At 34.2% G+C, this 27,476-nt stretch overlaps 2 long non-coding RNA genes and 1 pseudogene across 2 annotated transcripts; 2 read left to right on the forward strand and 1 right to left on the reverse strand.

Moving 5' to 3' along the window:
• Positions 1-4,180: 4,180 nt before the first annotated feature.
• Positions 4,181-5,823, reverse strand: LOC104731220 (uncharacterized). Its single transcript, XR_758559.3, has 3 exons — positions 5,624-5,823; positions 5,202-5,435; positions 4,181-4,904 (listed from the first exon to the last, which is right to left on the reverse strand). It is a non-coding gene; the product is annotated as an uncharacterized LOC104731220 (long non-coding RNA).
• Positions 5,824-6,779: 956 nt separating this feature from the next.
• Positions 6,780-7,498, forward strand: LOC104731221 (uncharacterized). Its single transcript, XR_758560.3, has 2 exons — positions 6,780-7,018; positions 7,107-7,498. It is a non-coding gene; the product is annotated as an uncharacterized LOC104731221 (long non-coding RNA).
• A 12,619-nt stretch (positions 7,499-20,117) lies between these two features.
• Positions 20,118-21,626, forward strand: LOC147930348 (early nodulin-like protein 20; annotated as a pseudogene).
• Positions 21,627-27,476: the final 5,850 nt, after the last annotated feature.

Here is a 27,476-nt window from a genome sequence, read left to right on the forward strand (position 1 = left end):
CCGACCGTCTCCGGTTCGATTGGCATATCAGAAGATGAGGAGGATTTCGGATCAGCCCTAATTTCGGGAGAGCGGTCCCTCGGTTGTCCCCTCTTAGGCCGCTTCATAAGCCTAGACAAATCTGTTGATGCTTCAGAATCGGACATATCAAAGGCTTGACCCGACGACCTAGCCCCAGAAGAACTAGGAGATGAGCGTTCATTCAAATAATCTTCACACGAGTTAGACATTAAACTTGAAGATCGACAGTTACAACAACAATCCAATCGGGCACTACTAATATGATAGGCTAAAAGCTACAAGAAAACTATTAACTAAGGAGATAAGGGGTTACCTCGAATTTTGCGGCTGGAGAAGGAATGAGAAAAATGCTCCAAAGGCCCTCCTTTTATAGAAGGAAGTAAGAGAAACCTTTGATACGGTGATTGGATGCAAAGCAGCACGAGTTCCAAGGTGCGACGCTTCAGTCCTACTTTCTCCAAAAGGATGCAAAACCCTAGCATAACATTTCGTAAATGGGCCAGGCCAAAAACTCCCAAATAAAAGCTCATCGGCTCGAACTAAAGCCAACACAAATGAACTAAGGGGGGGGGGGGAATTGTTGGATATGGGTTTCACCCTGCCTTGACAGATCTTCAACCTAGCCCATTTACCAAATAGTCAACTTGGCACTCAGAAATGTTGGCTGACCAGATCACATTTGTCGGACCGACAGAGCTTCTAGAAGGCCCAATAAAGACGGACAGCCCATTGATTGATGGCCTGCAAAGAAGCGATCACCGACTTTGCTTTGAGACAATACCACATCGATCCCGAGACATAAAGATGAAACGTCCCATCAGTTATAAATACCGAGAGAACGACGTGCAAAAGGGACCAAGTAACCTGGAGCAGGAGTCTGGAAATAATCCGATTCTAGCACTAAGTTAAATAGTCATTTTGAGTATACATAATTCTGTAATTAGCCGGTCGGCTTAAAACGGAATATTTTGTAAACTTGACGATCTTTGACTGTCTGAATAAAACTTTGTTTTGCCCTCTTTAATTATTATTCTCGATCTAGTAGTATTACTCTTTCAACAAAAAACAATTCTATAAAACTGTATAGGGAACAAATTTATTGGATGTGAAGAAATCGAGAAATTCAAAACAACTTTCGTGAAGACACAAAAAGATTAAGGTGATAGTGTGAAGCACATAAACAATTGGAGACTCAATTGGTATCTAATTCATTGATGTTTTACGAAAGTGCTGATAGTGGAAAATATTTTAAAAATGATAAACCAAATCAATACATCAACGTCAAGAAATGAATGATACATCAAAACGAGTAGTCGAGTAATATAAAACGAGAGAGTAGTTTGTGTGGCTGAGATTGGTCCGAGGTTTGTTTTCAGTTTCACTGTTGAAAGAAAGAACTTTTGGATTCTTTAAAAGACATAATATGAATGGTGCGGTCGACGTCACTTATGCCATACGCACTCACGTGTACCCGATTTTAATATTAATTTACACTCTTTAACACTAACAAGTTATATCTAACATTAGATCTTACAGGTGAACCCGCTCAACTCACTTATTATGCAAATAGTATTATTGGTTTCCTTAGCCAAGATGACATAATAGTTGGTGATGTTAGCTTCTCCAACATCACCAACTATTATGTCATCTTGGTTAAGGAAACCAATAACACTATTTGCATAATAAGTAAGTTGAGCGGGTTCACATGTAAAATCTAATGTTAGATATAATTGTTGGTATTAAAGAGTGAATACATTAATATATAAAGGTAACTTGTAAATATCTCTACAAATAGATGAGCAGCAAACTTCTAAATTTTATCTCTACGTTTATAAAAGGTAAATATGCAATTCTCTCTCTTTTTAAAATCTTTTAAGTAACTTGTAATCTTGTATGTATACATTTTTATCTAAAAAAATTCTTTTTATTTCTATTCATTAAACATAATATATATAAAGGTAAGTGTCTTGGACCATTCATAGATTATTATTATTATTATTTTCAAAAATTTGCTTATTCTTAAACCATTCTTTTTTTCTTTTCATTTTATTAAATTATATATTATACATCAAATTAATATAATATTTATGATATAAGTATTGTTAGGCACATATTCATTCTTTCTTTTTTTAAACTAGAGATGCATAATTTTAAACTATGCATCTCTAGTTTAAAAAATAAAGAATGAATATGTGCCTAACAATACTTATATCATAAATATTATAATAATTTGATGGATAATATATAATTTGATAAAATGAAAAAAAAAGAGGATGGTTTAAGAAGAAACAGAAATTAATTTAAAAAAAAATCTATGAATGGCCCAAGACACTTACCTTTATATATATGATGTTTGTGTCCCACCAATATATTTTTTAGTTAAAAGATGTATACATACAAGATTACAAGTTACTTAAAAGATTTTTAAAAGTAAGAGAGAGAGAGGGAATTGCATATTTACCTTTTACTAGCAAATAAACTTTGTGATAAAATTTTAGAAGTTTGCTGCTGATCTATTTATAGATATTGATTAGAACGTGAAACCTAATTCATACCCAATTAAAACCAGAATTGCATGAACATGGCAAATGTACACTCCACCAAATTTTCAACCATTTTTCTTGTTGTGATACATGCGTTTATTGTTTTTTTTTTTTTTTTTTTTTTTTTTTCTTTTCTATCTTTGACTTCGACTTTGATATTTTTTTTTTTGACTTACGTTTCACTTACTTTAGCCATCACTGGTTAGGGATATCAATTATTATTTTTTTCTCTTCCGTTACCCAAAAATTTCTGCGATAAGGATGGCTTGGTAAGCAAGCAACCAGGCGCCCATTCCCAGTTCTTTCTCTTCTCCGATTGCCCAATAATATCTCTTCTTGCCCAAAAATTATCTTCCTCTTCCTCTTCTCCGATTCACAATTTCTTGGCGATTCCATCTCTCTCCCTCTCTTATGATCGAACTCTGATTTAAGCTATTTATGCCCATAAATTCGATCCCTAATCGTTGGAGTTGTGGTGATACCAAGAGGACTTCTCTTTATTTGCTCAATTTTTACCCTCTATCTCTTTAAGTTGTGATGTCTACTGAACCCGTCTCTACAGGACAGCTTGTGTCCACCACCACCGGTCCAACGACTCCGTATTCGCTCAGCGCCTCTGACAATTCGGGATCTCTAATCTCCTCTGTTGTCTTGCGCGAAGATAATTATCCTGAATGTACAACTGAACTTCGAAATTCTCTCCAAGCCAAAATCAAAATCGCTACCAAAACTCCGATCTTATTAGAGATTGTCGCCGACTGATGGTAAAATGACGAAAGCTATAGCGATGTCCACTCTTTTAAAAAAAATACTCTTTGGGTTTTGCATTTAGCATATAAGAAGACACATCCAAAGAGTATGACTTAACTAGAAGGTTTTCAACTCATTGTCTCTATTTGTGTCACTCATACTTTTTATTTCGCTTTCATCATAGTATATAGATTTTTGGAAATGATAATTTGGTCTTAAATTTTTGTAGATATTGTAGCTGTTTTAGTTTTAGATATTCCAGAAATTTTATTTTATAGCCGATCAAGATTATGAAAAAATGACTTTCTTAAAAAATAGAAAATCTAGATTTTAATAGTTTTTATTAATTTTTCTTTTTTAAAAACTAAAATCTATGTTTCATTAGTTCTTCATCAATTAAACTTGTTTTTTTCTTTCAATTTTTAATTTTTAAAAGATTTTGTAACACAAAAACTAAAAACCATAAACCAAATATAAACTCCAAAAAACGAAAAACTATAATCCAACCACTTTAAAATTTGCAAACATTCATAGCCCTTTGTTTTCCAACTTTCAAATATATCTATATATACTTCATCTGTTTCACAAAAAGTATTAGTTTAAAGTTTATTGTTATTTCACAAAAGTGTGATATATTTTCCATTTTCAATGCATAAATTTACATCAAGTTTTCTAGTTCTACCCTTAATCCAAAACTAATTAAACCATTAATAACTTATTAAATAGAGATATATATTTATTATTGGATGCACAAAAAAGTATATATATACAATTTAATATATTTTTTAATTTGTGTGAAATGTATCAAACTAACACTTTTTTTTTAGAGAGTAGTATAGTAATTTTGTGCTATCCGTATTCAAATATGCGTAATGCATGTTGTGAATTTCGTAGTTATCGTGTTGTTGTTCACCACATTGGACAAAGTTTGCCAGTTTGACTTACAAATCAATATCCGGTAACAAGTATGTATGGTATAGTAAAATCTGTAAAATATATAGCACCGTTTTTATAAACAATAAAGTGCTCTTATTTTGGAACAATACACAAACTAAAATATTTATGTGCCACGCTCAAAAGTATATCTCATTGCACACATACCAATATGTTCTATATCTTTCTCGCTCTCCTTATGATTTTCCCAATGAACTGAGCGATGCACGATCCGATCAAATTCGACGACGGAATAAGGCTAGTTCTCACCGTTGCAATCCCGGGCTGGCCCGGCCCACAGGGGAAGCTTCGGGCCTCTAATTTTGAAGGCCTTTTTACATATAAATCTTTTAAACAATAAGGTCTTTTTTTTTTTGGATGAGATATGTATAAGAGCTAAATATTTATATGTAAAATATCTTTTGTTTTTGTTAGATATGTGAAAAGCCTTTAAAATTGTGGGCTTTTATAGAAAACTTAAAATTTTAAAGCAACTAAAGCACAAAAAAGGGTATTTTTTTTTTTTGCGTAGGGCACTTGTTAATGTCGGGCCGGCACTGATTCCGGGTAACAAACCATCATTTTGTTCATGAGCTTTCTTTCTCATGTAGAAGCTTCTACTTCCTAATTCTTCTATTATTTCTCTTTTTTCCAAACCTGAAAAGTACATCAAATTAATAGCTCAAGTTTTTTTTCTTCATTAATAAAAACATTTAAAATCATCGGTTTAAATCACCATTTTCTTTATTAGTATAAGCTAACTCATATCTTATGTGATTCTTTTTTTCACATGATCACTAGAGTTTAAAGCAAATCTATATATTATAGGATAGATATTTTAATCCAACCTAACCAATCTAATACACATAAGTGAATAAGTGATCAGACTGAAACACAAAACTGCTTTAACTTTTAGATAGAGTTATGTTATATATATAAGTTTTAATATCTTACACTGGAACTGGATGCTGAAATGTGACTGATGCAATTCAAAAGCGGAATCTCGATCGAGTTTAGATGTTCGTCCTTCTTCGCAACACTTATCCACGACGATCTTGATTGTTTCTTCGACGTTGGAACTAAGTTTAACCATTGCTCTTACAGGTCCAGCCGTCCAGGACTCCCTACACTGATTACTACTTTTGGACCTTTGGTGCTTCTCTTTTATTACTCTGATTTTTTTTGTTTCTAATTGTAAGACATAAATCGATGGTTACATATGTAAATATCAAAGAGTATTTGTCAAAAAATATTCCCAAAACTTGAGGACTAAATGTAAAATTATTTTACAGAGTTAAAAATCATGAATGATTATGTAAATAGTAATTTGCCAAAAAAAATAATAATGTAAATAGTAAATAAAAAACGATTCTGACCTCTAGATTGATCGGAGATGAAGACGACGGCGAAGAAGAGAAAACCTCAGAACGAATCCTAGGCAAGTAAACGATCGGGTCTGCAGATTCTTCCGTTTGTAATCCTCTCATCGTCGCAAACTACCTGTCCAGTGTCCACATTTTTACGTGTATTTGTGTTTAATTCTTATAAATAAATTGGAAATTGCGTTGCACTGCCACTATATGTATTACTAATATATATATATATATATATATATAGATATGGAAAGATGTATTATTGATATCAAATGCGTTAAGAAAGGCAAACATACTACAGGAAACAAGGAAAGAAGCTTATATCAGCTTCTTAATGCATATTTTTAGAAGATTATCATTACTTGAGAGACAAACAATTCTATAAAACTGTATAGGGAACAAAATTATTGGATGTGAAGAAAATTCGACACGTCAAACAACTTTCGTGAAGACACAAAAAAAATTTAAGGTGATAGTGTGAAGCACATAAACAATTGGAGACTCAATTGGTATCTAATTCATTTATGTTTTACGAAAGTGCTGTTTAATGGAAAAATATTATAAAAATGATAAACCAAATCAAGATACATCATCAACGTCAAGAAATGAATGATACATCAAAACGAGAGAGTAGTTTGTGTGGCTAAGATTGGTCCGAGGTTTGTTTTCAGTTTTACTGTTAAAAGAAAGAACTTTTGGGATTCTTATTAAAAAGACATTAAATGAATGGTGCGGTCGACGTCCCTTCACTAGTAAAAAATGTTCATATAGTTACGGAATTTTGTTACGGTAATAGTTGTAGGAAACTATTACTACAGATTGTTACTACTTAGTGACTAATAAGTTGGGAAAAAAAATTGTAGCTAAAATGTCACTAAATGTGGGTATTTAGTTACTGAAAGTGTCAATTTAAATCTGTAGGAAATTTGTGACATAGTTTGTGACACAACATGCTGTAGGTAATGAAAAAAAAATGTAAAATAATGAAAATATAAGTGTAACAATCTGCTATTAATTAAAATAATGAAAATATAAGTGTAAAATATTTGCCTTATAAGTCTTACTTAAAATCAAATCTAATACTTTTTAGATCCTAAACCCTCAATATCAAAATTATAACATTAAATGAGAGCAAATTACCAAAATTTTATAACAAAAAAAAAAAGAATTTTCTCATTGGCTAATAAAAAATGGCAAGGATTGTCCTTTGGTTTATCATCCACCATTGATTCAATTTAATCTAAGGGACAGAAATCATCTCTTGTTTTCTTTCTCTTCTTGTGGTCATCGTGTCTTCCTTCACTTTTGAGAAAATTAGTTTTTCTTTTTCTCATCTTCTCTCTTTCCATTGTCGATTCAACAGATTCTTCTAAGTAATTTCAGGTTTAGAAACACAGAGTATGTCTACGGAGCTGTTGTTTTGGTTTGTCACCTTCTCTCTCTCCTTCTTAATGTGTTTTAATTATTTCTTTGATTTGTATTTTAGGTTTCATCGACATATCTGAAGAATCAATGTCAACGGCGATGTCGGAGATGGTGGATCTGAAGACCCTAGTGTCAACAACGACATCGGAGGTGGTGGATCTGAAGACCCTTGTGTCAATGATGGCGTCAGAGATGGTGGTGGAAGTGAAGGACCACCGAAGATGCTCACACCTTTTACCACCACCACTACGTTTTGAAGCTTCCGCCAGTTCACCACCAATACATCTCGGCCGCCGCCGTCGTTTTGTTCTCCGTTGCTCCGCTGCCGCAATAGTACATCTCCACCGTCGTTTTGTTCTCCGTTCCAATAGTTGTATAGATATATATTTATTCTACATATAATATAATGAATTTAAGAAACAAATAAAAACTATTATTAATTTCTTTTTCTAATTAATTTTTTTTTGTTTTTAATTTTTTTTTAGCATTTTCCTACAAATTGTGTAGTCTTTAATTTGTAGCACTTTGCGACACTTAGTCACGATGAAAAACTTTGCTACGACCAAATAGTTACTAACATTTTTGGTCGCAAATTTGTAACTAATCTTTTTTTTGCTACAAAAATCATGAGATAACTACAAAATTATTAGTAACTATATGATAAGTTTTTACTAGTGCTTATACCATACGCACTCACGTGTACCCGATTTTTTGTACCCTGAAATAATTGTAGTCCAAGAAACACTATTCTTCTGAGACATTGTATCGAAATAGGTTCTTGCTAGTTTCATATCCTTGCAATTCACATATGACATACCCGTCAATCGAAATATTCCAAGAAGCTGGGCTTTTCAAAGGCATCGCCAGAAACAAAGAGCATGCATTCCCCATGTCACCTTGTTTGGCATAGCTCGAGATAATCAGATTCCATGACACAACATCTTTCTCTGAAATCTTGTCAAAGACTCTGCGAGCTTCATCCACGTTCCCACTTTCCAGATACCCGTGTAAAAGCGAGTTCCACGAAACTGTGTTCTTCTCAGCAATATCATCAAACGCCCTCTTTGTTGCCATCTCAATGTAACCAAGTCTAGAATACAAACCCACCAGACCTGTCTGAACATAAACATGCACAGCCACAAACTCCACTTTTAAGCACCTGAGCATGAATCGATTTACCATCAATCACGTTCTCTATCTTACCACAATCTCTCAAAACTGAGGTTATAGCATGTGAACTTGGAGGAACTCCAGAGTTGTGCATTTCGATGTACACGGAAACCGTTTCTTTAAACTTCCTATGCTGGCTCAAGAACCGAACAAGACACCCCCACTTAATTAATGAAAAAAATATTAATTAAAGAAACAAAATATGTATATCATTCAATTTTAAAATTATTAATTCTATAACTTTAGATTTACACATTGTTTCTTTAATTAATATTTTTTTTACTTAAAGTGTCAAACTAAATATTAATTATAGGATATGTGTAAATCTAAATATTAATTATAGGATTTACACAATTCAGGAAACAAGACAAAATTATATTAATTATAGAAAAAAAATATTAGTTAAAGAAAAAATGTGTAAATCTAAATATTAATTATAGGATTTACACAATTAAACAAAATTATATGTCCGTTTGTGTTTATAAAGTTAATTTTTTATAAATCCAAACGGACATATAATTTTGTTTAATTGTATAATTTAAATCCTAATCATTTTTTTATAAACACATATTGAAATACAATTTTCTTTAATTGCAAAATCTAAACTTTAATCACTCTTTTATAAACCCAAACCGACATATAATTTTCTTTAATTATAAAATCTAAACTCTAACCACTCTTTTATAAACTCAAACCGACATATAAATTTGTTTGATTGTAAAATCTGAACTTTAACCACTCTTTGGAAAATCCAAACGACTTATAATTTTGTTTAATTATAAAATCAAAACCCTTCTACTATTTTGTAAACCCAAACCGACATATAATTTTTTTTAATTGTAAAATCTAAACCCTAATCACTTTTTTGTAAATCCAAACTGGCATATAATTTTGTTTAATTGTAAAATCTACACTCTAATCATTATTTTATAAACCCAAACTGACATTATTTCCTTATTAAAAAATCTACAGAATTTGTTTTCTTAATTTGTTTTGTCTTTTTATTTTTATTTTGATTTATTTTATAAATATGATATGACATGGCGTTTTGTTGTATTTTGATTGGTTTATTATTTTATATTATAGAAGAAAAGATTGTTTTGTAAAATTGGAAACTTAATACTAATTAAATTAATTATAAACTTAATACGTTTTTTTTTTTTTTTTTTTTTTTTTTTTTGATCAAAGAGATGCTTTCATTCCATTCAACCAGATAGTTTAAAGTACAGCACAAGGTAAGCTAAAACAGTGTATAGAGCAATAAAAGTACAGGGGTAGATAGAGGCAATCGATGTGAAAAGCTTGAGAGCTGTGGACCACTTGCTTAGGAGCAATATGGAGCTTGTGAGATCAAGACAACCGATGCAGACTCCTTGAGCAAGTCAAAGGAGCAGGGAGCCACTGTCTTGAGACTTCGAAGACTGGGCGGAGGTGAAACTGGCAAAGCTGAGTTGCCAAGAGATCGAGCAGGGGTGCTATGGCTCTGATGACCGGTTACTACACATGTAGTTGTTGGTCCAAGGTTGGTAGAAGAGTACTTAAAGAGGTTGTGGTAACCACTCCTCCTTGGAGTGAGAGTCATAATGCCACTAGTCTTCAAGCTAATGTGAGGGAACTTCAAGAAGTAGTTGATTAGCAGTTTAAAGGTCTTTGAGCTTAGGTAAGGTGTAAGTAGAGAGTTGGTGAAGCCTCGGTAACCCTCACTCCTTAGAGGTGGGATCATAATGCCGAGCTTCCCTAAACTGTCTCCTTCTAGAGGGTCATCCTTAATTGATTCTAGAAACAGGGTTCTTAATAGACTTGTAACATCCGCGAACGAATTTTTAAGGTTTTGGTGTGGGTGTCGATCGACACCCTTGGTGTATCGATCGACACCATGTTTTCTGGTTTGGTCCGGTTCGTTTTAATTGCTGTTTGGTTCGGTTTGGTTCAAGGAAAATCCCTAAATCGTGTTATAAGTGGAGAAGCGACAAATTAAGGGTTTTAGGGTGTCTTGTCGCCGTTTTCAGAGATAGAGAGAGAGGAAAGAGCCTATTGTGGTGTGAAGGAGATTAAAGGAGAAAGATCAGAATCGTTAGGGTTTGGGAGGAAACAGTTTCGGCATATCAAATCGTTCTCAAAGGTAATGAAATTTGGTAGGTTTATTTCCAAGTCTTTCATCGTCATTCGCCTTTTTACAGAAGTAGATTTGGATTTAAACTCGATGAGTTATTGGCAGTTTCGTGAGACACGTTTTCTGAGACGCGAGTTGGGACCATCGGAGATTGTAACTGAGATCGTGGTCTCGTGTGGTGCCTGATCGTGCTGAAATTTTGTGGGAAGCGTCGTGACGTCTAGGGGTAGCTTTTCACCGGAGCGATTTGATAGTTAACGGTTGGTTTTTATTTTAGGGTTTCGTCTTTGAGACTGTTCTTTTCTGATGTTTCTGTCCAGTTTTGCTATAAGTCGTTTTTGGTTGTGTGGCTTGTTGTAGGGTGTTTCTGGGCTGTTTCAGACGTTAGGAGGGTCTCAACTGGTTGTATTGGTTGTTATAATCAGTTGATAAGGTGAGTGCTTGACCATGGTTGATCTAAGCATAAGATCTCTCTTGTTTGGGTGTTTTCTTTGCTGTTTGTGTTGTTTTGTTGCTTGGGTTCGTTGCTTTTGTGATTCCCAGTGATTTCCGAGGTAATTGGGTGAGTTTGAGACGAATTCGAGATGATTTGGAAGGGGAGTTCGACGTTCGTGTTCGCGCAGATCGTGTCTGCAGAAGAGGCATCGGTCGACACTGTTTAGCATCGGTCGACACCATTGTTTGTAGTATCGATCGACACCGTGAGGCATCGGTCGACACTGGTCTCAGCCGAGACTTGTTTTCCTGGTTTGATGTATTGTTGTGTGTTGTTTGTTTTGCTTAAACATGAGGGTCTCATATGCTTGTGTGTATAACCTAGTAGATGGGAGGACGGCCTCACTAAGTATTTATGATAATACTTACGCATCTCAATTGTTGTTTGTGGTGTGCAGGTAAAGGCAAAAGTGTGATCGTGGAATCATGGCGATGAGGAGGAGGATGATCTAGGGTCTCGTTTGTGTGTTATTGTATTTGTTGGTTATGTTGTTGGAACCTTGGTTAGTGTTATGGTAGGTTGCCAGATAGAATGGTTAGGAATGTTATTGTATTGATGATTTGTTGGTTTTGTATTATCGGTATGTTTCCGCTGTCCTTAATGTTATTGCTGGTTTAATGTTGAGTTGTGGTTTGGGTTGGTTAATTAAGTAGTATGGGATGCTTAATTATATATTGTTTTTAATTATTAAAAAAAAAAAAGGGGTCGGGTTGTTTCATTTTGGTATCAGAGCCCTTACGGTTCTAGGTTTGGGTTCACTAGGCTTTGTGCTGTAGATGTTTGGGATTTGCATGCTTGAATTGATTATGTGAGTTAGTCAATTGTGTGTGGCATGGAGTTTTGTGTGTGTCGACACATGAAATACCTTGTGGAACGCACGCATAACCTCAGGCAACTCCAGCAGATATGCCACTGGTCCCACCCGCTCAACCACTCTGCACGGACACATGTACCTCGGACTCAACTTAGTCTCTGACAATGACCTGTTCGGACCCCGCAACATAGTCATCTTGAGGTACACTCTATCGTCAACCTGAAACTCAAGATCCTTTCTCCTCTTATCAGCATAGCTCTTCTGCCGATCCTGAGCCTCCCTCATGTTCAGCCTCAGAACCCGAATCTTCTCTGACGTCTCCTGAACAAAATCCGCACCATATATGCTCCTCTCCCCCACCTGAGTCCAACATAACGGCGTACGACATGGTCTCCCATACAAAGCCTTATAAGGAGCCATCTTAATACTTGCCTGATAACTGTTGTTGTAAGCAAACTCTACCAGGTTCAGGTGATCTGCCCAATGGCCACCCCAATCCAACACACAAATCCTCCAGCGTCTGGATCGTCCTCTCAGACTGTCCATCTGTCTGGGGATGATAAGCTGTACTCATATGCACCTTAGTGCCCATCTCTGCCTGAAATACCTTCCAGAACACTGAAGTGAACTTAGAATCCCTGTCAAACACAATGCTCGCTGGCACCCCATGCAATCTGACTATCTCTCTCACATACTTCTTAGCCAAGACCGCTGCTCCATCAATCTTCTTAATGGATAGAAAATATGCTGACTTAGTCAACCGGTCCACAATGACCCAAATAACATCAAAAGTTCGTGACACTGGCAATCCTACCACAAAATCCATCGTGATCATATCCCACTTCCACTCTGAAATGGGTAGACTCTTTAGTAATCCGCTTGGAACCTAATGCTCAGCCTTCACCAGCTGACACACGTCGCACCTCGCGACCCAACTAGCTACAACCTTCTTCATCCCGACCTAATGATAGTACCTCTTGAGATCACGGTACATCCTAGTCGCTCCTGGATGAATAGAAAAACATGCTCGCATGAGCCTCCCTCAAGATCTCCTATCTCAAATCCTCATCCTTGGGCACACAAATCCGACCGTGCACCAAGATAGTACCATTAGTTGAGAGCTGATACTCTGAATCAACATCCTTAGAGACATTCACCATCCCCAAGTCCTTCTCCTGAGCCAACCACACCCTGCTCAGAAGATCCGCTCCATAAGCCGCCTCCTAACCCAATGGTTCTCGAGGAACCACACACAAGCTCAACGCACTGACCTCTCCTACCAGAGACTTCATCTCATGGTCCTGTAGTAACCTATCAAACCAAGGAAACTCCTGATCTTAGTGACATTCTGTTGTCTAGGCCAATCCCTGATAGCCTGAATCTTCTCCGGATCTACAGAAACTCACTATGCAGAAACAATGTGACCCAGAAAGCCCATCTCACGCTGCTAAAAACTGTACTTGCTCCACTTAGCAAACAACTTCTGCTCCCGCAGCTTCTCCATAACTGCCCTCAAATGCACTGCATGCACCTCAGGACTCTTAGAATAAACCAGGATATCGTCAATGAAAATGATGACAGATACATCCAGAAACTCCTGAAACACACTGTTCATCAATCTCATAAACGCTGCTGGCGCGTTAGTCAATCCGAAAAGCATCACCACAAACTCATAGTGCCCATACCTCGTCCTGAAAGCAGTCTTCCTCACATCTGCCTCATCTATCGGTATCTGATGATAACCCGACGCCAGATCTACTTTAGAGAACCGAGTAGCACCTCCCAGCTGATTCAACAACTCATCAATCCTGGGAAGAGGGTACTTGTTCTTGACAGTGACCGGTTCAAACCCCATTAGTCAATGCACAAGCGGAAACTCCCATCCTTCTTCTTAATAAATAACACCAGGGCTCTCCACTGTGATACACTAGAACTTATAAATCCCTTGCTCCATAAATCCTCTAGTTGCTTCCTCAGCTCAACTAAACAAATACTCAAGTATGCCGACATCAACTCGCCGCCACCTAAATATCAACCCTCTTGTTCGTCCAAGAACCTCTAGTAACTTGCCACTTAGGGAAACTTCCCCAAGATAACGTTATTCCAGAAATAGCTTTTCCACTTGGCAATTCTCCACAGTAAATCATCAATACGAGCGTAATAAAACAAACAAGTACCATACGTTCGTATATTCTGATTCACCGCGTCAAATGCTTTGCAGGCAGCTAACTCAAACCACTTGACTTATTCCCTCTAACAAGTTTACCAAAACCTTGGATCTAGCAACCCTGACCAACTCCAATGAACTTCATCCAGCATCGTTACAACGATTAGTTTATCCTGCCATGAAGGCTTTTCGTGAACTTATGTATCTGGCAAACATGCCTCTCCCGGCTTAATCCTGCTGTAACTCCCCTTCCCGGGACTCCGGCACCACCGGCCTCACAATCCTGGCACACAGCCAAACATTCATAAACGCTATGGTCATAAAACCTTGTCCCAAAAGTCAACACATTCAAAACCCGAGATTAAACCACCGTCAATCTCTCAAGGTCTACATTCAATCGTTATGTTTATACTCACGTCCTAGGAATTGCTTGCTCCCAACTCTTCCACTCTTAGGTCGCAACCTTCGAGTCATACCGATCTCACTCTCAGACCAGCGTCTTCGAGTTATACCATCTCACTCTCAGACCAGCGTCTTCGAGTTATACCATCTCACTCTCAGACCAGCGTCTTCGAGTTATACCATCTCACTCTTGGCCCACAATCCTCAAGATCTCGGTTTCAGGGGAACTACTCATCCCCTCAGGAGAACAACATCCCCTCTGCCACTCTCGGAGCCCTCAGCCCCTCGAGCTATCGGTATTCAGGGGAATCACCATCCCCTCAGGAGCAACAATCCTTAACGACTATAAAAATCTCTCGACACAACTACCTCCTGTGGTCCGAGTATAACATTGCAATGTTACACCTGCCCACTCAACTTATATCCAACTGGATTAACCACCAAGCAGAGAAGTATCTGCTCCAACTGCATATGTCCACCTATTCGCCTCTCTAGGCCCGATACCTCTTGAGAATAATCTCATACCGGTCATCTACAACCGCTCCATCCTCTTAACATAAGGTGGAAAGTCCTCAACATCCGCAGCCCTCGACTGCACCCCGCCACATGTGGCACAACTGGAGCCTACACTGGTACCCCTCTCGGTAACCGCTCCAACAGCACGCCAACAGATCCGCCAAGCGATCATCTCGACCCTGGGCTCCACCTGCTGCAACCCCACACCTGGGTTCCCAGCACCCCCGACACGCTCACCGGCTAATCCCCTCTGGTCCCTCCTGATACGCTTGCGACCCTCTGACGTACCTCCTCGTGGAACTCTGGACCACACACTTGCTGGCCTCGGGACCCGCCCGACACTGACCACGACCACGTCCCCCCAACTACTCAAACACCTTAACCACTGATCTTCCAAGAACAGAGGCTAACAAGCAGAAAACAAATCAATACCACACAAAGAAACATAACAATAACTCACCGTGGAATCTCATTGAAGGCTCGAAGAGGATGATACTAGGACTCCATACCGCAGACAAATTTACTAACTACTCATAATCAATTCCCTCACACAACATCATGCATCAAGCAAAAGGAAAATAATTCACCCAATTAAATTCCTAACCGCTCTAACCATCCATTTAACCATCCTAGAACCGTAAAGGCTCTGATACCAAAATGAAACAACCCGACCCCCTTTTTTTTTTTTTTTTAACAATTAAATACAATGTATAATTAAGCATCCTATACTACTTAATTAACCAACCCAAACCACAACTCAACATTAAACCAGCAATAACATTAAGCACAGCGGAAACATACCAATAATACAAAACCAACAACATCATCAATACAATAACATTCCTAACCATTCTATCCGGCAACCTAACATAACACTAACCAAGGTTCCAACAACATAACCAACAAATCCAATAACACACAAACGAGACCCTAGATCATCCTCCTCCTCATTGCCATGATTCCACGTCACAAACCTGCACACCACAAACAACAATTGAGATGCGTAAGTATTATCACAAATACTTAGTGAGGCAATCCTCCCATCTACTGGGCTATACACACAAGCAACTGAGATTCCAATGCTTAACAAATGACAACCAAACACAACAAACCAGGAAAAATCACGAAACAAGCAACTTGGTGTCGACCGACACCAGAGAGGTGTCGATCGACACTCCCTTCGCAGATACGAACTGCACGAATCCGAACGACGAACCTCCGTTTCCAATCATCTCCAATCCGTTCCAACCTCACCCAAAACCTTCGGGAACCTATAAGAACCATAACACAACCACCACAAGCAAGAACAACACCACTAACACAACCAATCAAGCAAGAACAACATCACAAAGCACCACCAATCAAGCAAGAACAACAAAGGATTCTCAGGCTTAGATAAGCCATGGTCATGCACTCACCTTATCAACTGATTATAACAACCAATACAACCAGTTGAGACCCTCCTAACGTCTGAAACAGCCCAGAAACGCCCTACAACAAGCCACACAACCAAAAACGACTTATAACAAAACTGGACAGAAACATCAGAAAAGAACAGTTTCAAAGACGAAACCCTAAAATAAAAACCAACCGTTAACTATCAAATCGCTCTGGTGAAAAGCTATCCCTAGACGTCACGAAGCGTCCCACAAAATTTCAGCACGATCAGGCACCACACGAGACCAAGATCTCAGTTACAATCTCCGATGGTCCCAACTCGCGTCTGAGAAAACGTGTCTCACGAAACTGCCAATAACTCATCGAGTTTAAATCCAAATCTACTTCTGTAAAAAGGCGAATGACGATGAAAGACTTGGGAATAAACCTACCAAATTTCATTACCTTTGAGAACGATTTGAAATGCCGAAACTGTTTCCTCCCAAACCCTAATGATTCTGATCTTTCTCCTTTAATCTCCTTCACACCACAATAGGCTCTCTCCTCTCTCTCTATCTCTGAAAACGGCGACAAGACACCCTAAAAACCTTAATTTGTCGCTTCTCCACTTATAACACGATTTAGGGATTTTCCTTGAACCAAACCGAACCAAACAGCAATTAAAACAAACCGGACCAAACCAGAAAACATGGTGTCGATCGACACCCACACCAAAACCTTAAAAATTAGTTCGCGGATGTTACAATTCTTCAATCTCAATAATTTTTTTAAATCCCAAGGTTAACTTATATTTTTTTTGGTTTTCACTCATCAATTTAATTTATAGTGCTAGATTTCATACTAATGGTTTCATCTTTAGAGAATTTAGTGAAATGATATTTTTAAAATGATATTTTATTTTTATATTTAAGTTTCAGTTGAATATGTTTTGTTTTTTGGATCATTTTTTATTTTTATTAAGACACAAAAAACCAATTGGTTAATTATGTTCTTTTTGTTTTCAAAAACCTCAAATCATAAAAAATATATATATTATATTGATCTCTGCAGATTTATCAATTGGATCACAAAACAAAATAGTCTTTATAAATGGATAAATGGATAATTATATTGATCTTTAAATATTATATTGATATTTATAAATTATAAAAAAATGATACATGAATATGTGAGATAACCAGAGACATAATAGATAATTACATATGGATCATTTCAACTTTATGATCTTATTGTGTGGTGAATATTGTAAGGAAGTATGAAAATAATGACTTATAAGATGTTAATATAAAATAGAAAATGGAGATAAACATTTTAAAAGATTAAAATAAATATATAAGATATACATATCATACAAACTCTAAAACTAAGCTTTTACAATGATATTTGATTTGATTTTTTATAACCCATACAACAACAATAACAAAAAAAATACAAAACAAAACAAAACAAAACAAAAAAAAAAAAAAAAGAGATTTGAGAGTAGTGGAAGAAGATGAGAGAATGAAAGAGTGATAGACTAAGAGAATAAGATAATGAGTATTTATAGGAAGATAAATGATGAAAAATTACATTTAGAAAAATGAGTGTTACAATTCTAATTTATTGTTTTGTTTTAATACAATTGATTAATACAACTTAGTGGAGAAATAAAGTTAATGCATAATTTATAGGGAGAAGCTATAAAGATTTCACTTTTATATTATGTGAATTAAATGTGAAAATTAATTGTTTTTAAATTTGTGTTTTAATATAATTTTTTTTTTGTTAAAATTAAATTGCCAAGTGGACCAATAAGGAGAGACTGGAACTCTACTTTTATATATATGATTTAAGTTACAAAAATATGTCAGTTGTATCTAAGCTGAGGTTTTTTCTACAAATTATGTATGTTACTATTTGTCACTACACTTAGTAACTAATTAGCTACAATAATTATTAACTTAAATTTTGTGACTAATTTGTAACAATTTATAGATATTATTTGTTATTAATTGTTTTTTAGCAAAATTATGTAACTATATGATACAAATTTACTAGTGCAAGAGAAAGAATCCATACCATTAAACCCCTTGAGTATTCTTTTGACATAGTTTACAACATTTCTAGAGAACTCTTTAGTCAACTGAAGAGTTTGGTGGACCAAAACGGGTTCAAGATGGTTAAAACCGTTCACAACTAACGGTGCATGGACTTGCTTTGCCTGTCCATGCACTAGACATCTTTGAAGGAAGAACCTCAGCTTAGAATCCAACATTTGAGAAACCAACTTCTAAAATTCAACACCCCATTGAAAGAAATCACTCTTCTTTTAATCTAATCGGAGATGGAGAGAGACCTTTGAACAATGAATCAACGAAACCAAAAGATAAATATTGATGAAGCTTGCTTGGAAGATACTTGAGAAAGGAGTAGGAGGAGTTTGAGAGAGACAACGTGGGAACGACGGTGGTCGCGGAATGTGAGGCGTCAGCGGCGATATCGACGGACACTCACTCATCTGCTATAATAAACCTGTTCTGGGTTTTGCAATTCGCACAAAAATGAATAAACTTTCTCAAATACTCTACCGTAGCTAGAAGGTTTCTTTTGGCACCCGTCTAAAGCAAAATCCAAAACTAGAGAGAATAGTATAGTAATTTAATCCAACCTAACCAATCTAATACGCATTGGTTTGTTTACCACCATAAACTTCAGCGAGTTTGATTCAATTATAAATTTATAATAGTGTAAAAAACTGTCCCACCTGTTAAATCCTAGTTAGACTATTATCTTTGTATGAGTAGAATTTTTTGTTGTTGACAATAATAGATTTTTTTGTTGTTTTAATTTTTAAATATTGTTGAGTTTAACAAACCATTCCCCAAATTTGATTTGGTTCTTACGTAAGTATATTTATGGCTTAATTAACATCGACTAGAGAATGTAATTCATTCGTTTGCATTTTGCCCTTGGTCTTGCCATGAGAGCATTAATTAACATCGACTAGAGAAAGTAATTCATTTTAATTCCCTAGTTTAATGTCGATATCAAATTACATGTGAGAAACCGAATGCTAAGCATAGCTATTGTCATTAAGAAAATAAAATATTTGTATGTACTTAAAGAATAAAGAATATAGAATTACAACTATATATGTAAACATTATATGTTATTCAAAAATATATTTAGCTTAGTCTTTTTTATATTTACTTTTGTCAACATGATCTTGATATAGTAAAAACCAATGAAGAGAATAAATATTAGCAAGTAGTCGTTAATATATGTTAATATTTATTGCTGAAAACTAATTACCAGACTACTTAAAAGTAACTAATTTCACATGTTATTCAAAAATATATTTAGCTTAGTCCATTTTATATTTACTTTTGTCAACATAATTTTGATATGGTAAAAATCAATCAAGGAAATAAATATTAGCATGTAGTCGTCAATATGTTTTAATATTTATTGCTGAAAACTAATTACAAGACTACTTAAAAGTAAATAATTTCATGTATAATATTCATATATACATATATGTATGTGTGTGTGTGCGTGTTTGGTACAATATATATATATATATATATCATCAATGTAAATTATATATACATATCTACATATTGTCAATGTAAATTTATTCAAATAAAATAATTGTGTGTAGCTATTGCATTATATTGATACTTATCTTTGATAAATATACATATATACAAGATATTAAAAAACCAAATCAAAGAAGAATAACAGAAAAATGTATAACAAATACTTAAATTGAAATAAATAAAATAATATATCATTAATTTAAATGAGCTTTTAAAAGAATTGATACGATAAAAATGAAAATTACTAATCATGAAAATACAAAAAAAATAACAAAAAAAATAATGTTACTTAAATATGCATCTTTAGTTATATAAAAAAAGAATATGTGATGTATTAATATTTATATCATAAAAAAGAAATGACACAACCTAATCAAGATATTACGAAAACAAAAAACACACAATCAAAAAAGTATAAATGAATAGATTAATTGTTTTGATCGCTGCAACATTGATGATAATGATGTTTGTGGGGGGAACACTTAGTGTTCATAGGGTATGTGAGGAACACTTACTTAGAACCCCAACGTCAACATCTCGGATTGGGCCGCCGGTGAGCAATTCTACGTAGGCGATTGGCTCTATGAGTAATTATTATCAACATTTTCACAATTATTTTTTATTTTACTTTTTAATTTTGGTTTACAAAGTATAGTTTGTATTTAACTATAATTTTATCATTTAAAACTGGCAGATTTTGGGTTTGATCCAAAGACTCACAACATCCTCCAAGTAAACCACAGTAGCTACGAGCAATATGTCAACAATGATTTCATATCGAACGTGACAGGGTAGAAAAAGATGTATTCCACCTCCTAGAACCGAGAGGTTATTATTTTATATGTGGAAGAGGATATTGCAACAAAGGCATGAAACTAAGCATGAACGTCCTTCCTCAACCGTTTCCACCAAGTCCAACCGGTATCATGATCACTCCCGCCTCCACATCTACTATTCACATACCCTCAAAAGCTCTCGTTGTGGTTGCATGTTTCTTTGTGTTTTTCACCTTCATCTCTTAGAGATTTTTTTAAAAACAAAGCATTAGCTTTGACTAGATTATGTTGTTTGGTTTGGGTTTTCCTCTCTTCATTAAAAATAAATTTGTAATTGCTTCTTAATTTCTTCAAAAAAAAAAAAAGACGCGTTTTGCTTTGATTTTGGTTAGAAATCCATACTTGCCTAAAAATCCAAGAAAAACTAGATTATGTTTGCTTTGTGTTTTTCACCTTCATCGCTAGATTGTGGGCTTGTTCGATTGGCTGCCGCAGGTACCTGCGGCTGCGGCAGACGCAGGTATGATTGTTTGTTTGCTTGCCGCAGGTACCTGCGTCATGACGCTACGGCAAGCACTGCGACCTGCGTCTAATATTTTTAAACGTTGTTTCAATTCAGCGGTTAAAAACATAAACGCAGCCGCTACCGCTGCCGCTGCCGCAGCCGCTGCTGCTGCCGCTGCCGCAGCCGCTGCTGCTGCCGCTGCCGCAGCCGCCAGCGTCAACCAAACGAACAAGCCCTATGTTGTTTGGTTTCCTCCTTTCATTAAAAATAAATTTGTAATAGCTTCTTAATTTCTTCAACAAAAAAAAAAGACGCGTTTTGTTTTGATTTTGGTTAAAAATATCTTATCATAATTTAGTAAGTGTACTCCAAGAAAAAGCATGAAACTGTGAAAAATAATAAATAAGGCGTGACAAACGATTGATGTGAAAAAAATTAGGGTAGAACTAATTGAAAATTGATGCTATGATGTTAGGAGAATCAGGTTCCGATTGGTTTGTATTTTGATAGAGAAGGCTCGTTCGTAGGTGTCTCAGGCAGATTCCTCTTGGTTAACTCTGCTCTTTTTCTCTTCAGGATTGTTATTAACCAAGTGAGACTAAAAGCTACAAATATAGAGGAATTATGTATCCTTCAAGTTGATTAACTCTTTGTGTTTGCCAACCAAGGTTCATATACATTATAATCTCGCTTCTGCTCGCTGTCTGTTCTCTTCTTTCAGGAAATTAAATGGCTCCAATTTATAACAAGCCTGCCAATTCTTGTCAAGGGTGTTATTTTAAAAGAATTTTTAAGTACCCAAAATTAGGATCTACCATTGGAAGCATACAATTTTACATTTTCTTTAAAAAAAAAATCTAACCAAACAATTTTCAAAATTTAATATTAAAATATTTCTTAGCCCAATTAATCATCCTTGTTTTAGCTTCCCGTTTGGATATGCCCTAAAAGTATACTAGGGGAGTTACCCGCACGCTTGTGCAGGCAAGAATTAAATAAATAAAAAATGACAAATAAATTTTCTATTTTCAAATAAGTTTTGTGTTCTTCTTAAATATGTTCAAAATTGTAATTAATTTTGTATTTTAAACTTTTAATCTCACATTTCTAAATGGACAATTAAAAAGTTTATTTAATAAAATTTTAATTAAAATCTTCAATTTATATTATCTTGTTAAAATAATTTTAAAGCCCATTTACAGAATGGGAAAAAATTTTATGAGCCCGATCCATATTATGTGGTTAATTTAAATTAGGTAGAATTTGGGTCAAAATAATTTATAATTTCGTTTAGACCATTAAGAAAATTTAGAAATTAACCCATAAAAGGGTATATAGTACTTTATCATACAAACTTTCAAAATAATTATAAAGTTAGCATATACAAAAAGTTCGTTAACTAATGCGCCTTCAGCTTATAATCCTCCAGATTACCCTTCATGCTGCATTATGTGCTTAATGTAATAACGTACAGCAAATTCCGTGCTTAAAAATTAGAAAACACATCCATAAGTTAGAGCCTAACATGATACACCACTTGATATTTATGAAAATTAAAAACTTACATAGCCTTGTGATTCTCAAGTCCTTCAAACTCCGGTTTTAAATAGATCTTGGAGGAGGCCAATGTGTTTACAATACACGGTTCACCTATGGATGTTTTAAGTGTTAGAAAGATTGCTAAATGAGTATTCAACCTAGTCTTAAGCTTTTTTCAATCTAGCAAGTTCTATTAATAGTACATACCTTCATACTCTCCAACCCTCCAGAAACGCAGTACACAAAACACCGGTTCAGTTTGATATGTGAGATGGCATCCAGATGACTCCCATGAAGACATGAAAAGGTTAGCATAGAAATTCATTGCACGACACTTTACAGTTTCATTCCTACAAATAAAAATACTTGTTACACTATAAAAAATAAAGACAGACTTATAAATCTTAATATCAATAAAGATGGAATAAATATGATTTACCTGCCATTTAATAGTGTCAAAACAACTTCATAAACACCATTTCCATGATTTCTTCTGTCCTCCACAGCTACTACACATCCGCAAATATCTATTTTTGGAAAAAGTCAATAATTTTCTTTACAATGTATGTCTCCAAAGCTTTATAATATTCACATGAAACTATTTTAGTAAAAGTTCAATTTGTACTTTTCTATTTGAGGGACCAATACACAAAGTTCCAAATTTCTTTGAGAGTTTCTAGATAACTTAACACAAAGCTAGTAAACAACCCAATCCAATTTAGTTATACTATGTTAACCTAAATAAATTGGTACTTAATTTAGTAAAATGTACCGAAAGATATGTGATGATTGATCTTTCCACGATATATATCATCCAAATCTTCGAATCAGAAGTAATTTTTGGAGTTGATTGATTCGAGCAGGGACATGGTTGAATCATCCGTAAACTTGATCTGAAAAGGATGATGAGTATTCCTCTCCCCGAGGGTTGGATTGATGATTTTGAAATTCCGAATTACATACCACTCGCCCTCGTAAATATACTTCCGGAGCTTTTTGAGTATAGTTGGGACAAAGGCGACCTCAATCGTGTCACCCTTCAAAGTTTGTTAAGAATCGTGTAAGTAATCTAGTATATAAACACTACTAAAATAAAAATTTATGTAAAATCGATTTCGATTAACTGCTCTAACCTTCGTATCCACAAGAAGAAGAACACGTTTTGTGAAGAACTCGGTGACATGCCAAGAATTCAAGACTTTAGCGTGAATACACCAGTTCGTTCTTCCTCGGTGAAGATCAGAAATGTAATCGATTCTCATGATTTTCAAAATTAGGGTTGCTTACTCTTCCTTCACTGTTTTCGAAGACGAAAATGGGATCTTGGATTAGTAAGAATACAAAGAGTCATGATTAAACATAGCGTTGCGACTTAATCGTTTTAGTGTCCTTTTTTTTAATAATATTTATAATTTTTATATGTATAATTATGATTATAATAATTACAGATTATTAGTATTTTTTATAGTCGGTATATTTGATGTTAAATTAATTTTACAATAGTATAAGCGTTTATATAATTTAAAGTATATTTTATGATACAACAAAAATATTCATTTGCAAAAAAACATTATTGTAAGTAATTTATCTTATCAATATCCTCATTTCTTGATCGTTGCAAGTAGTTTGGATTTACTATAACATTCCTCATAGTAGTTTATACATTTACATTATGATACAGAAAACAATTTTTAAATTTCATATAACATTGTTGATAACAATATCAAAACGATTTTCTGCATTATGAATTTATATATACTAATTTAATAGAAATCTTATGATTTGTGTTATGTTACACGCAGCTAAAAAATAACGATGAGGATAATGGCCAAATTGGAATGTTAAATTTATTCTTTTGATATATTTTGAAAACATCTATGATCTTTCAATTTTTTTTAGTAGTTAATATGCTAAGACGTTGTTAATATATTAAGAATTACGACTATTTGGTAATTAAAATTACTTAATTTTATTGCATAATATTAAATTACCGCATATATTTTCTGATATCTTTGGTCAAAATTCGTATATCATATTTGAAATTTTTATCTTGATGTAATCATTTTGGTAGGGAAAATAAAAAAATATTAACTATGATAATCAAAATCTTTCTCTTTTTAAAATGGTATGTTTTGGTCTTAGATTTTTAGACGATTATGTTTAAATTAAATTTAAAATGGCATGGATCTGTCATTCATGAAAGATACCCTGTCAAAAGTATCTTTAAAATATGATATTATGCATAAATTATTTTAAATATATTATTGAACGTAAATTAAAGATTCGATAGGAGTTATTAGCATATAACGCAAAAATATAGGTCCAAGATTAAAAAAATAAACAGCTAAACTCTTTCGAATAATAGCAACTCTTAACATTATATTGAATCATTAGAACCACTCTCATCTTCTTCTGAGCCGTTGTAATCTTCATCGTCTGATGTATCTTGAAAACAAAGACTGCGAAAGACAAAGGAACATAAGAGTTAAAACATCTTATAGTAATGATTCCAAATTAATTTCCATCATAGTATAGGAAATTTATGAACTTACAGTGCCGGATCTGTAGTGAACGCTCTTGCTTCGTTACCAAGCAAAAGTTTAGAACATCTTATTTGAGACATTAGACAACGCCGACCTTTTTTTAAAAAAAAATAAGTACCAAATATTAAATTTCATATATTGGCTTATCTAAAACAAAAGCTTATATATTGCTTAATACCTTCAAAGACAGAGATTCTCCAAAACGTAAGCAGACACAATACTGGTTCACTGGCAAAGGAAGGACTTGCAACATGTTCTTCCCATTTTTCATGAAATTCCGAACATGTATCACCGACGGCAATACATTCAATCTGTTCGTTACTTTGCAGTAAAAAATCAACAATTGACAACTTCAGTCTTAATAATTATGTATTATTTTCATTGGCATAAATAAATCAAATGAGGTAGTACTTGTTTTAAAAATTTTAAAACTATTTACTTACTTGATGTCAATTACAGTAAAGGGAAGAACCTCTTTCAGACCATTGAACCCAACTTCATTTTCTAGAAAAACAATTTGACGACCTTGCCTTACTCTTACCACCGTTCCACAAAAATCTGAAATTGATTGAAAAGAGCAAACACATCAAAAAACTATGAATCTAAGGAAATAATGTTTTATAAAACTATAAGTATAACAGTATATTTAAATTTATTTACCAACACAACAATTTCTCTCATCTTCTGCAGCATTTTCAACTATTAGTGCATCTATTAGATGAAAAAAATTGTCTGGACATCTAGAAGGGATTGGAGTGATGCGAGTTTGGAGAGTGATCAATATTTCGTTAGAATTGTTACAATTCCTGTAAATATTCTGATTCTCAAGAACTTGGAACTTGTAAAGAAGAAACCATTGTCCTTCCTGCAACACGTCTATGTACTCAGCAAAGTAAAGCTGACTTCTGAGTTTAGCTTGAATTCTTTTTCCCTAAAATTCATGAAAAAACTAATTTCAGATTTAAATTTAAGGTGATGATGGATATAAATCGAATGTTACCTTTTCATCAACCAAGATCAAACAAATGTAGGTAGGCTGCATTATAACGATTTCGGGTATCCATAGCCTCAATACTTTTACAGCAACACTCAACCTATCTGTTGATGGATTCAAATCCTCTATGTATGCAACCATCTTTTTTTTTGGTACTTTGTTTTTTTTTTAGAAAGAAGAAAGACGACGAAAGGTGAGAGTCTAGAATATAGTGAATGTTTTATCTTGGATATATCTACAAAAGAGGAATATAAAGAGTGATTGGAAGTTACGTAAACATTTATGACAATTTCGTAATGTCAGTTCGAAATTGATTTAATCAATGCGAAGACTTTGAAAATAACAAAAATCTTTTTTGTTTGTACTTGCATCCATACATGCATTGGTTAAATTTGATAATATAATAAAACTATTTAATCGACACTATAATGCATAATTGATTAATTCATATTTATAATGTACTATATTCAATTATACAATCTGCTTGAATTAAGGTTGTTATTAATCGCATATACCATAAATTATTCCAACGATCTCAATTCCTACTGCAATAAAAATATGAGAAATATTCATATTTCAAAATAGATGACAATTAATTAGAATTATTTCTTAGGTTGGTTAAGAATATTGTATTGTGTTGGAAATTGACTTCTGTTTAATTTTGTATTGCATATAATAGGTTTATAACACTTTTTAAAGAAGTGTATTCCATATAATAGGTTTATAACACTTTTTAAAGAAGTAATGTTCTTAGCAATTTTGAAAAATTGTTTCAAACCTTTTAAAGTTTTGTATCTTAAAGAGATTAAAGTCGAATACTGATCAATAACTAAACTAAAAAATTTAAGGGATGTTACTTTTAGAAATATACAAATTTAGTAGTTGATTTGTACTTTAAGTTTTTAATTTCACTTTTAAAAATGGACTTAGTTATGTAAACTTAAAAATTATTTTTTAGAAGCCCAAATACAAATTTTCATGAATTTGATGAGCCCAATACATTCGATATGGTTAACTAAATCATGATGGATAAGGATTTGCGTCAAAATAATTTACTACGTTTAGACAATATAGAAATTATTTTTGAAAGTAATATAAATTCGAGGTCATACAAACATTACAAATAGTTATAAAGTTTACATATTCATAAAGTTTTTTTAAAAATAAATTGCCTTCACCTTAAGCCCCTTATACGATTATCCTTCATGCTCCAGTACACGTTTTATGCAATAGCGTCCAGCAAATTCGGAGCTAATATATAGAAAGCACATTCATAAGTTAAACCCTAGCATGATTTACTACATGGTACTAATAAACATTTTAAACTTACATAGCCTTGTGATGCTCAAGTCCTTCGAAATCCGGTTTATAAAGATCTTGGAGGAGGCCAATGTGTTTTCAATACACGGTTTACCTAGAG

Source organism: Camelina sativa, chromosome 12 (assembly GCF_030686135.1).
Source record: "Camelina sativa cultivar CO46 ecotype springtype chromosome 12, ASM3068613v1".
NCBI lineage: Eukaryota > Viridiplantae > Streptophyta > Magnoliopsida > Brassicales > Brassicaceae > Camelina > Camelina sativa.